General features: G+C 45.4%; 1 protein-coding gene across 1 annotated transcript in view; it reads left to right on the top strand.

Moving 5' to 3' along the window:
• The first annotated feature begins 12,675 nt into the window (after window positions 1-12,675).
• The window catches only part of LOC120441801 (macrophage mannose receptor 1-like), a 38,659-nt gene continuing 38,454 nt past the window's right edge, over window positions 12,676-12,880 (top strand). The window contains exon 1 of the mRNA XM_039617214.1: window positions 12,676-12,740. The gene's annotated coding sequence lies outside the window, so the exon portion shown is untranslated. The remainder of the gene's footprint in view (window positions 12,741-12,880) is intronic.

Raw genomic sequence — 12,880 nt, 5'->3', positions numbered from 1 at the left:
TAACACTGCCCTAGACCGGCCATAACACCATATGACACGTCATCCACAGCAAAGACTTCTGGAATAGATCTAAGCTTGGTGGTGATAAATTTTTTCCATTGTTCAGATACTGGTGAATCATCAAGATTGAACTTGAGGTTGTGACAAGAGTCACTTTGCACTGGCACAAGTGGTGTGACCTGCTGAGCTGCACATATTTGAGCAATGATGCATTTTGGCTGCAGCGTAACGTCATGGTCACTAAGATTATGCAGGACGACCGGGATCTTGCAGCTAGACTTAAATGGAATGTCCATCAGAGCAGCTTCAAGGAACACGCCACCTGGCAACCTGTGACGTTCATTGGATTCAAGCACAAATATGGTCTGACTGTTCTGTTTCAAACTGGCATCACCTGTGATGGAGTACTTTTGTTTTGCAGGGATGTGATGGGATTTCCACCATGTAACCTGACAGGATGTGCATGGTTGTTGAGGTCATGGATCTAGACAATATGCTGGAAGGTCACTGCAAAGTCTCTAGAGAAGAGTTTGCAAACAAACTCTGGACAATCTCGTTCAAGTACTTGTTCATAGAGTCGTAATAACACATTGGTACCAAACAACAGGGGGGTCCTGCTGTTGAACTGACACTCTGGCACCACAAGTGCTAACACAACTAGCTCCGCTTCCCTGCCAGGAACGGACAGCGGGAAAGTGACACGCGCTTCTATGTAGCCAAGATAGGGGACCTGCTGTCCACCAGCCCCCTCGATTTCAAGAAGGGCATGAATTGGATGTATAGGTAAATGAGATAGATGGTTGTTATGGAAACACTCGGACACTGTTGTAACTTGTGAGCCGGTGTCCATGATGGACTCACACGGTACACCCTCAAGGAAGACAGAAGCTGCACAATGAGGACCTATAAGTCCTGGAGGTATAGATCGCTCTGTGCTATGGTAGGTTTCAATCATTATATGTGTTATAACTTCCTTTTGTGTTTCAGCACCATTAACTGATCTGTTGGGACAGGGGTTATCATCAACTGCAGCTCCTGGATGTCCCACGGCAGGAGAAAACCTCAATGACGTGGACTGAGCTCATTGGTAAAGTAGCAGATGCACTATGAACATGCACGGGCTCTGCAGGATCATTTTGATCATTATTAGGTGTGTTACCATTGTGAGCTGCATGGGGCTGTGTAGCACTACTGTGTACGTCGAATGATGTGCCCTGATTTCCCTGCAGCTCCTCCTGAAGCACACTCGAGAAACCTGCCCTGCCACTACCTGCAACAAACTCTGGGCTCCATGTCACACACCTTTGCATACACCAGACCCCTTTGCTCATGATGGGAAATCTCTGCTACAGCCTCGTCCAACAGTAACTGCAAACTATACAAGGATAATATTGCCCTGCATTAATTTTGCTGTGGTCCTCTGTGTCCTTCAAGTCTTCTGCATCACCGCTGATATAGGTATGTAACACAGAAACATTTTTTGTTGGCTAATACGCTTGTGGCTTCATGTGAAAAACATATGTCAGGAGTGCGGAAGGAGCGGAACGCAGATCTCCTTTACGATGAGACAGTGAATTTATTTACTTCCATTAAAATTACAAATGCAAAATATTATTATCTTTACAAAGTAAACCAGGTTAAAAAAAAGTGCTATGGCTACAGATGAAATTACATTTACCATCTAAATATGTTAAAGTATGTGGAAGGGTTTTTTTTTTTTTATCTGATCAAAGTTCAGTGCGCATGCGCCAACCAGCGTGCAGCCTGTTACAGTCGCTCCTGCCTTTTCTCTTAGCTTAGCTTTTTCTCTTAGTTTAGCTCTGTTTTCTTACGTATTCTTTTTTTTCTGACTTGTATTTTCATTCGTTTATCATCTTTCACTCAATCATGTGGATTGAGAGAGTTTTTGTTCTTCTGGTGGACGTGGAACTATTACTTTTATCAAGGAACGGGACCGCGGCACATCTCCTACATGCACGGAATGTTTACTCCAGAGATCAGCTGATCGCCCTGATGCCGGCCGGCTCGCTGGCCAGACCCGCAGAAGTACCAGCTGAAATTTGGAGAAAAACACATCGGGGATGCAGAGGTCAAGGACAGAAGAGAAGAAAGAATGAGACGGTGAGACAGCGGAGGCTCGAAGCGAGGAGGAGGTATAAACCGTGTCTGCCGTCTATCGTAATGGGAAATGTGTGATCGTTATCGAATAAAATCGACAAGCTCTCAGCACTGGTATGGAGTCAGAGGGAATACCGAGAGTGTAGCCTGACGTGTTTCACTGAATCATGGATGCACCAGGACATTCCCGACGAGAAATCTTCCGTGGAAGGCTTCCACACTGTTCGGGCGGACAGGGACAGCATTGCTAGCGGTAAGCGGAAAGGAGGTGGGCTTGCTGTTTTAGTTAACAACCGGTGGTGTAACCCTGCCAACATAACAATCAAAGAAAGGATTTGTTGCCCGGACATTGAACTGTGTGCTGTAGGACTCAGGCCATATTATTTACCCAGGGAATTTACTCATGTCATCTTGGTGGCTGTTTATGTTCCTCCGCTAACCCCACAGCTGCATGTGACACTATCCACTCTGCCATAGTCCGGTTACAGACTCAGCACCCGAGTGCCTTTATTGTGATCTCAGGTGACTTCAACCATGTATCACTGGACAATACGCTACCAATATTCAGACAATATGTGGACTGTCCCACCAGGGGAGAGAAAATTTTAGACCTACTGTATGCTAATGTTAAGGATGCATACAGCTCCTCCTCCCTCCCCCCACTTGGTAGGTCTGATCATAACCTGATTCACCTCACCCCACGCTATGTGCCAATTGTGAGGAGGGAACCTGTGACCACGAGGAGAATTAGGAGGTGGTCAGAGGAGGCCTTAGCGGAACTACAGGGCTATTTCGAGGTGACCGACTGGGAAACACTCTGTGAGCCTCACGCCAAGGACATCAATGGGCTTACTGAGTGTATCACAGACTACATAACTTTCTGCACCGACTCCATTGTTCCAGCTCAGACTGTTCATTGTTACCCAAATAACAAGCCGTGGGTGACTAAGGACATCAAAGCCCTCCTCAGCTTTGGCTCTTAGGTGACGGTTTCCTCGTGGCTGCATGCAGCGGGGCTAGGGGAGGGTCTGTGCTGACGGACGTGGGTTACCGACCTGGTAGCCTGGCTGCCCCGGGGTGGGTCCGGGACGGGCGTGGGGTTGTGGGGGTGCTCCGTCTCTGGGCTCGGGCCCTGGCTGGGCCTCGGGGGCTTGGGTCCTGGTTGGTGTGTTGCCGGGGTTGTGGGCGAGTGGGTGTATGGGGGCCCAGCCCTGGCGCAGGGTGCTGCCAGTGCATCGAGCCACCTGGGGGGCTCTTCGACTGGTGGGGGGAGGTTGTTACATCTTGCAGGAGCTCTCCTCTCTTCAGGAACTCACTCTGCAGGAGGGGGAGATACAGGAGAGGTGGAGGAAGATCTCAGCCTGGGCGTCTATTGTGTCGTGTAGTCTGGAAGATGAGTGGATGACGGGGTGGGTGCAGTTTTCTCTGTGGTGGGGTCGGGTGGGCTGTCCCGGGCTCTGTGGGGCCGGGCGGCGCTGCTGTACTGGGCCCCAGTCCGGATGGGCCTGGGCCCCCTTTCCTTGGCGGGTTGCAGAGCATGGGGGTGCCTACTGGGGTCAGCAGGGGAGCTGGCCCCAGGGAGGGGTCACTTGCCCCTCCCTTCCTTCCCTCCCCATCTCCAGCTGCCTCCGTCTTCCCGCTCCACCACAATCACCCACACATGCAGGGCCTTGGGGTAAAGGTGTGTCACCAGGGTGCAGGGGAGGCATCCCCCCCCTCTGTCCCCTTCTGGCTGCCTGTGCCTCAATTTTATCCCACAACTTAGACATTCACATTACTCACACTCTCATAACACATACATATAGGATCTTGGGGATGGGCACGCTACACAGACTCCAAATTACCATCAGGGTGTACACCTCACCCCTGGCGTCGTTGCCCACCTCTCAATTTTAAATACACGTAGACATTGAGGGCTATCAGGAGGGGCTATGCGCTTACCTGCTGCTCTCTGGCAGGTAGCTCCATGCCCTCCTGGGTTTTAAAGGCACTTTAGAACACACATGCATCAACACTACATATGAGCGGGCGGAGGGAGGTTTGGAGTCTTCTTACACCCCCATTCTCTGCAGCCTGCTGGAGCGGGGGGGCTAGGAGGAGGAGTTGGCCGTCCGACTGGGGTCTGGAATGTGGGGCCTCCCTGCTGCTGCGGAGTCGGGGCGGTCTGCTTCTCCCCACTGCAGGGAAAAGGGTAACACCACCTGGGTCTGTGTGCAGCTTCCCCCTCCAGGGGCAAGGGTACCTAGACCCGGGGCTTAGAGTACGCTTGGGGAGTGTGATTGTGTGTACAGTGTCTCTTTATGTCTGTCTCCACGTTGGGTGAGTTTTGAGTAATTGCTTATGACAGCATGAGGGTGGGAATGGATGTTTGTATCTGTGTGTGCCTGTATGTCTGTGTCCATATGTCAGGTCGGGTATCAGACGCCACCTCTCTGGGGACATCTCAGGCCCTCCAAGGTATGGAGGCCTATCTCCCCCCACCACTTCCCCTGCCAGTGGCAGACGCCCTCAGACATCGGTGCGTTGGTGGTTCTTTGTGTCCGGGGATGGGCGTCCAGGTACACACTGGCTCACTCCTTGGTGGCTGCTTATCGGGGCCTGGAGCCTGGGGCTCGCTCGGGCCACTTCGGGGGGTGGGGTGCCCTCGGCCTCTCGGCCTGGAGCTCGTCACTCTGGCACAGCCAGCTGCCAGCGGAGCTCCCGGGCACGTCACTGCAACCCCCCCGGCTTATGCTCCGCGGCTGCTGAGTGACCCCTCATCAGCTCTTCTGGGATAGTGACGCAGCTGCCCCTCCGTTGGTCTTCCTTGGTCTCTTGTGTTCTGAGGGCCTCTGGATGTCTGGAGTTTTGATCTCCTCCATACCTGCTTCATGCCCTGGAGGACGGGGCTGTGGCTCCCCACACCCTCTAACAGATCTTTACATGAAGGAACCTTTTAAAAACAAGCGTGTTCATGCTCACAGGTGTACACACGGGTGCTCACACACACAAACAACACCCTTTTTGGCTCCTACCTTAAAGCACACTTGTGCGCTGTCGATCTCACGTGCTGCACAATAATGTTTAACATTTAGTATTTACTGTTATATTCCCATAGATCATCATGATGTTGTTTATTCTATTGCTCTTGTTTTCTTCTGCTTGTTTTCTTTTTTCTTTCTCAACAGGTGATCCAGGTGATCGATATATGTATTTTTTGTCTGCTTATTTTGTTGGTTCTTGTTTTTTGCCCTTTATCCCCGTCCCTCTTCTCCGCTGTTTTTTTTTCTTTTTTTCCCTCTTTCTTTCTCCCTTTTCTTTTCCTCATTCAAGTCTGTTCTGTGTCTAGCAAGTGAAATTAAAAAATAAACAATAAAAGGTGAATCAAATAGACCATTACGGCAAGGCTGGGATGGTCCATTTGGTAAAGTAAATCCGTTGGGCATCTTTCTTCGCCTTTAGACAATAATTCTGATGGCAAAAGAGCCAAACGGGACAGGTTAAAAAAAAAAAAAAAGCCCTCCTCAACGAGAAGAAGAGGGCTTTCAGAGGGGGCAATAAAGAGCAGGTGAGGAAGGTCCAGGTGTTACTAAAGGACAAGATCAGAGAGGCTAAGGACAATTACAGGAGGAAGCTGGAGTGGAAACTCCAGCAGAACAGCATGAGAGAGGTATGGAGGGGCATGAAGACCATCACTGGATTCAGGCCAACCAACAGCAGGGGAGCTGAGGGAGGTGAGAATAGAGCTAACGAGTTGAATCTGTTTTTCAATAGATTCGACACCACAGTGTCTGCTCACACCCCCACAACCTCACCTGTAGTCAGCCTGGAGTCCAGAGCCACACCACTGTGCCAGCCTCTCTCTTCACATGGCGCTGTTGCCTCCTGTGAGATTCCTGATACCCCTCCCCCACCCATCACCTTCACTCAATACCAGGTTGAGATGCAAATGAGGAAACTTCACTCAGGCAAGTCTGCTGGACCAGACGGAGTGAGTCCTCGCGTCCTCAAGGCCTGTGCCCCCCAGCTGTGTGGAGTCTTTCATAAACTGTTTATGCTGAGTCTGAGTCTGCAGAGGGTACCAGTGATGTGGAAGACGTCATGCCTCGTCCCTATTCCAAAGACGCCAAGTCCCAGTGGCCCCCAGGATTACAGGCCCGTGGCACTGACCTCCCACATAATGAAGACCCTGGAAAGGCTCATCCTGGACCAGCTGCGACCCATTGTCAGACCACATCTGGATCCCCTTCAATTTGCTTATCAGCCTCGTCTCGGAACAGAGGACGCCATCATCTACCTGCTAAATCGTGTCTACACCCATCTGGACCAGCCGGCGAGCACTGTGAGGGTCATGTTTTTTGACTTTTCCAGTGCTTTCAACACCATCAGGCCGACCATCCTGGGTGATAAGTTAACAGCGATGCAGGTGGATGCTTCTCTGGTGTCCTGGATTGTTGATTACCTGACAGGAAGACCACAATATGTACGTCTTGTAGGGTGTGTCTGACAAGGTAATCAGCAACACAGGGGCACCACAAGGGACTGTCCTCTCCCCCTTCCTCTTCACCCTCTACACCACAGACTTCAGCCACTGCACAGAGACCTGCCATCTTCAGAAGTTTTCTGATGACTCCGCGGTGGTTGGATGTATCAGCAGGGATGATGAGACAGAGTACCGGACTGTGGTCGACTCCTTTGTGTGAGCAGAATCATCTGCAGCTCAACGTGGCAAAGACCAAGGAATTGATCGTGGACTTCAGGAAGACCAGGAAACACTTGACCCCTGTTTCAATCCAGGGGGTCAATGTTGACATTGTGGAGGACTATAAATACCTTGGAGTACACATTGACAATAAACTGGACACTTTACAGAAAGGGCCAGAGTCGTCTCTATTTTTTGAGGCGACTGAGGTCCTTCAACATCTGCCAGAAAATGCTCAGGATTTTCTATGAGTCTGTTGTAGCCAGTGCGATCCTCTATGCTGTTGCATGCTGGGGGAGCAGGCTGAGGGTCGCAGATGCCAACAGACTCGATAAACTGATTCGTAAGGCCAGTAATGTTGTGGAGATGGAGATGGACTCCCTCAAGGTGGTGTCGGAGAGGCGGATGCTGTCCAAGATAAAGACAATGTTGGATAACACCTCCCACCCACTCCATGACATGCTGGTCAGTCACAGGAGCACGTTCAGTGAAAGACTGAGATTACCGAAAAGCACCACTGAACGACACAGGAAATCATTCCTGCCTGTGGCCATCTCCCTGTACAACTCATCCACTTATCCAACATTCTGGAGCATTTTGGGAAAAACCACTTTTCATCATGGGAACATGTCCATTACAAGCACAAGTCCATTTTCTAACTTTAAATGACTGACCTTACCAGAGCCAAGAAAACCGAGCAGTACTCCTTCTCGCCCACCCTCAGTAAATAAACTTGAGGGTAAATTGTGTGAAATCAATTGAATGAAGTTCTAAAAGCTTAAGAAAAGAACTCTAAGTAGCGTGGAGGCAAACTCTCATAATTATCAATCACATGCTGGTGAAATGACTGCATGTCTCCATTATTTGTGTCTCCGCAGAGATATTCACACTAGGAGGAAATGCTTTTGGAGCCGCTTGTCAGTTCCCTTTTAAGTTCCACAAGAAGTGGTACGCCGAATGCACTAAAGACGGTCGTACGGATGGACAGCTGTGGTGTGCCACAGAGAGAGATTATGATAAAGTGGGATAATGGGGATTTTGTCCAGCCAGAGGTAAGGAATGAAAAATCTCTTTAACCTGAAAGATGGTTACAGATGATCCAGTCCACTTTACATCTATAACATGAAGACAGAAATCCCTCCATGGTTACTTTTATCAAATCATGCACAAAAATATCACTTTTTATGAAGAATTCAGTGCTGCAGGCCTGTTTTCTGACCCTTTCTCACCTCTTCCTCTCATGGACTGTCAACACAGCACTTTCCTGTGTTTCCTCTTTTCACAGGCTTAAGTTTCCCCTGGCACTGCTCTTAAACGGAGGCAGTAAAGCAACAGGAAAATAAAGGGATCTCCCTTTACCAGACTGTTTTATAAAGTCAGAGTTGAGTCCCATCTAAGGCTGTAGATGATGTCTCTGAAATTACATACTTTATTTTCTTTCTTTAAGTTTTGAAATTCTTATTGATACTTTCTGTTCCTGTGTATCAGCTATTCCCAAAGTCAAGACTGCTGTGGCCCACTTAAAAACCACAGACTCCCCTGGGGCCTACCCAATCCTTAATCTTTCTTCTAATCAAAATGCAAGAAAGATCAATGTATTTTCTTAAAAATGTAATTTAAAAAGCATAAATAACACAGGGTGTTGGCTATAAATTGCTAATGTTGCCCAGTCAGTGTTAAGTACTATAATATCACAAACTAACCACCTCTTATTACTAGTTTTAATTAACTTTTTATATAAATAAATACATTTATGTACATATATAATTGCATATACTGAATTTGTCTTATTACTGCAGCACCACCTGCAGTACCTTCACAGCCCACCAGGGGCACCTAACTCACACTTTGGGAATCACTGTTATATATAAACATTAGGGGTGCAACAATACACAAAATTCACGGTTCGGTTCGGTTCGATACTTTGGTGTCACGGTTCGATATTTTTTCAATACAAAAAAATGTTCATGCCTTTTTAATTTGTCATTTATTAAAAGTATAAATATATATTTTAACTCAAAAGTACAGTTTTTAAATTTAATGTTGCTGAAACAAGAAAATAATAATAATAAAAAAATCTATCTGATCGAGAAATCACTCATCTTTGGAAAAGAAAGTTTATCACAGAGAAATGGCTCTTTCCAAAATAAAAGCTATACTATACGTTTCTTCTGGGGTATATTCTCAGCAGCATATTTAACATATCAGGTCCCCATAAGGAGAATCATGTGCTAACGGCTGTCTAAATGACTTGGGTAAAGTTTGTAGCATGCGTACTTGTTGTTTTTGTCTGCTTCCACTTGTCTTTGCACTAGGATGATGTCGGCGTAAATGTGCAGTCATATTCATTGTGTTCCCACTAGTGCTGTCAGCGTTAATCTTGTTAAAATGACGTAAACACCATAACGCGGTAAATCTCCCTTAACGAGTTACCGCGGATCGCCCCGTGCGTGAGGCTGGACGGCGTCAACACGTTAACGAGCTAACTGCGCTAACGCACTAGTTCCCACCAATGTAAATGAGCATTGTGTGGCACATCCGACATACTGTTTTACTTTTGTCCATGACGCGCTTACCATCAGGGTCATGCTTCACATGAAGACCAAAATAGTTCCAAACGCCAGATCTGAATGAGGGTGGTGGAGGCTCAATTTCGGGTAGCGTTGAGGCAGTTGCTATGTTGCAACGAGCTTAGCTTCTGTCTCGCTAGCTTGCCCCCCACCCCACCCCCCACCCCACAAGAGCACACTGTGCTCAGTGTACCTGCACTCCACAGTGCAGCCTAGGCGGATAAGTTGAACACAGATCCAATGAGCTCTTAACACAGACAGCATTGTCAGAAGAAAAGTTGATAAAATAAATTAAAAATTTTGTATTGTTCGATACATATGCGTACCGAACCGAAAGCACTGTATCGAACGGTTCAATATCGATACGAGTATCGTTGCACCCCTAATAAACGTCATCAAAATAGACATGTTTTAAATTCTAATAGCACCCAATCTTCAGTCCATATTCAAACCATTGAGGGTAATAAAAAACACTGAATCCCTCACTGTATACTAAAGTCAGGGAGCGTTCAATTTAACTTCCCAATGTAAATCATTTCCAGCTGTGTAATAATTTATAGCTCTTTGTGTCTTTACCATGATCTAACATCCTCCAACTGGATCACTGACCCAGTCACAGGGGTTCAGTATCAGTTAAACGCACAGTAAGTGTTGACTTGGTGTCAGGCCAGGAAGAGCTGCCAGCTTGGATTTTGACAGTGGATGGCAGTGGAGCAATGGAAATCCTTTCAGATATTTAAACTGGACCCCAGGTTAGTATGTCTTGGTATATGTCATGGAATTATGTGAGTTTTTTTTATATCTGGAGTACTTCTAAAGTAGACCCTTTTATATTTAGCATTAACTAACCCGTGCTTCCCACAGGTCATCCATCCTCAAACCCTGGGCTAAACTGTGCAAACCTAAATGCTGCAAAGGCCTCAAAGTAGAAGAGCAGTGTGTGCAGCAAGAAACTTGGTTACATTTGTTGTAAAGGAAATACTACCAATCTGTCCTACAATCGGGTAAATCTTAATTTATTATGAGTCCAAATCCTTACAAAACAAACCTACAAAGAGTTTGTTCTTAGCCCTTCTGGTCTCTATCCACAGCCATACAGCCTGGCTTTTGCCCCAATCACTGGGTTCACTATGCAGGAAACTGCTACTATCTGGTGAGGACTGCAGAGATGTGGAGTAATGCTTTAGCTGCATGCCGCAAAGAAGGAGGAGATCTGGCCAGCATACATAACATAGAGGAGCAGAGCTTCATTATTTCTCAGTCTGGATACAGTAAGTGTGCAAGAAGATAACAGCAAATAACAATTTCCTGCTACTGAAGTACTGAAATATCAGAAAGTAAGTACTCTATCGTGACGTGGAATAGGCCTACCTATTACCTACCTACCTATAAATTAAAAGAAATAATTTTACATTTCGAGAAAATATGAAACTAGCCTTGAGCTAATTAGCTTAGCATAGCATTAGCAAGGTTGTACAGTATGAGCTTTGTAACAACCTATACCCGGCAGCACCTGCAAACCAGACTAAATAAATAAATAAATACATTTGTGATATTCATTAAACAATTCTATTATAAAAACAGCCTGAAAGAGTAAGGAGACATATATGACCACTCTCCGTCTCTCTATATTTCAAACCTCAGTGCCGACAGATGTGCTCTGGATTGGCATGAATGACCAAAAGAACCAGATGCTCTTTGAATGGTCCGATCACTCACATGTCACCTTCACCCAGTAGCAGAGTGATGAGCCCTCTCATCTCACCAGCTTCCAAGAGGACTGTGTCCTGATTCACAGGAAGGTAGCACAAATTCTTGCAAAACAACAGTCAATATTGTTATAAAGCTACTACTCTAAGACCCCTCTACATTTCTTATACAGGATGGTAAGTGGGCAGATCACACGTGTGAGAAGTCCCATGGATATATGTGCAAGAAGAAGGCCTTGGCTAAACCAATTTGAGGCAGTCTAGCGGAAGTCAACGAAGGATGCAAGCTTGTGAGTTATGTCCTCTCCCTTAAATACAGGTGTAATTAACAGAAAAGCCTTTATTCATCATTTTTTTTCTCCTTTTTTTAGGGATCAATCAGGTTTGGTTCATACTGTTATAACATCAGACCTGAGAAAAAAACCTTTGAAGAGGCAAAGCAGGCATGCTCAGGGGCTGGTGCGAACCTGGTGGATGTGTCTGATAGGTATATTTCATGTTTAAATGTTTTCGTAATAGTTCAAATACCAAATACCAGTTTTTAAAATATTACAGAGAATGACACTGAAAAACTTCTTTTTGTAACACTTTTTTGTTACATCAGTTTCAGTTATTTTTCTTTGTAGTATTATGAACTATTTTGCAGTACACATTTTCTGAGTATGCGTAGTATTGTCTGCTCCTTACTTTTAAAAAATTAAGATCTTTTGCATTAACCAGATAACAAACAAATTCAGGCTGTAATGTAACATACAATACTTCCTCTGGTTTGTGTAAATGCTACACAGTTATGTCCCAAAAATAATCACAATTATTTTGCTTACTATTGAGATCACAATTATTTGCCACAACTATTCACTGATTTAAAGATAAGTCTGCTTTCGCATCCATGTTACATGACTGCTAATGAGCAAATCTTTGCATCACAATAAAAAGACAAAAAAAAAAGACTGTACCAGAACTGTGCCATTAATTGTACCTTGACTTGACTTGACAGAAAATAACTCTGAGTAGGGGAAACATATTTTTTGTTCGATAAGTTGACCCTTTCCCTGAAACCTTCATTACTCATTGTGTTTTTTTAGACAAATAAAATAATTGGTTAGTTATTTCATTGCATCTTTGTTAGCTGAAGGGATACACTGACACATTGTATGGTCCACTTTTGTACGATGTTTGAGTTGACTTCCAGTTAGCAACCACTGCATTGTTTTCTCTTGGCATGCAGCTGTTATTGGCACTTGATTAACCTTTGCTTTTTGTTCTATTCTTGGACCATACATTTTCAATATTGTGCAATCATTTTCATTTGCGTAATCATTAGAAGCTGAAATTAGATTAAAATTAGATTGATTGCACAGTCCTCCCTCATATCATGACTCATTTCATGAACCATTAAAGTTAAGCCGTATATGGGTGTGGGGACCTTTGGATAACTAGGAAATGTGGTTAAACAGTTGTAAGGCAGGAAGTCATGCACACACACACACACACACACACACACACACACACACCCAGTGTTTTAACCTTTTGTGACCATATGGGTGTTACAATGGGTGGTGCTTGTATTCACTGAATAAAATGATGCAGGGAAAGCTGTTTCTTTGAAGTTGGAAAAGCTATATGTGGAAGGAAACCTAGGACAAACTGATGGCATAAGATGTAAGTACAACTCCTACGATCTCTTATGCAAAAAAAATTATTGTGCTAGCTTTTTTTTTATCAAGACATTATACAAACTTATATACATTGTATGCATCTTACATGACATATTTTCTCAAACATTTCTTTTCCAAACATTT

The sequence above is a fragment of the Oreochromis aureus genome, linkage group 9, assembly GCF_013358895.1.
Source record: "Oreochromis aureus strain Israel breed Guangdong linkage group 9, ZZ_aureus, whole genome shotgun sequence".
In the NCBI taxonomy this organism is placed as follows: Eukaryota; Metazoa; Chordata; class Actinopteri; order Cichliformes; family Cichlidae; genus Oreochromis; species Oreochromis aureus.
This window is presented reverse-complemented; position numbering and strand designations above follow the sequence as displayed.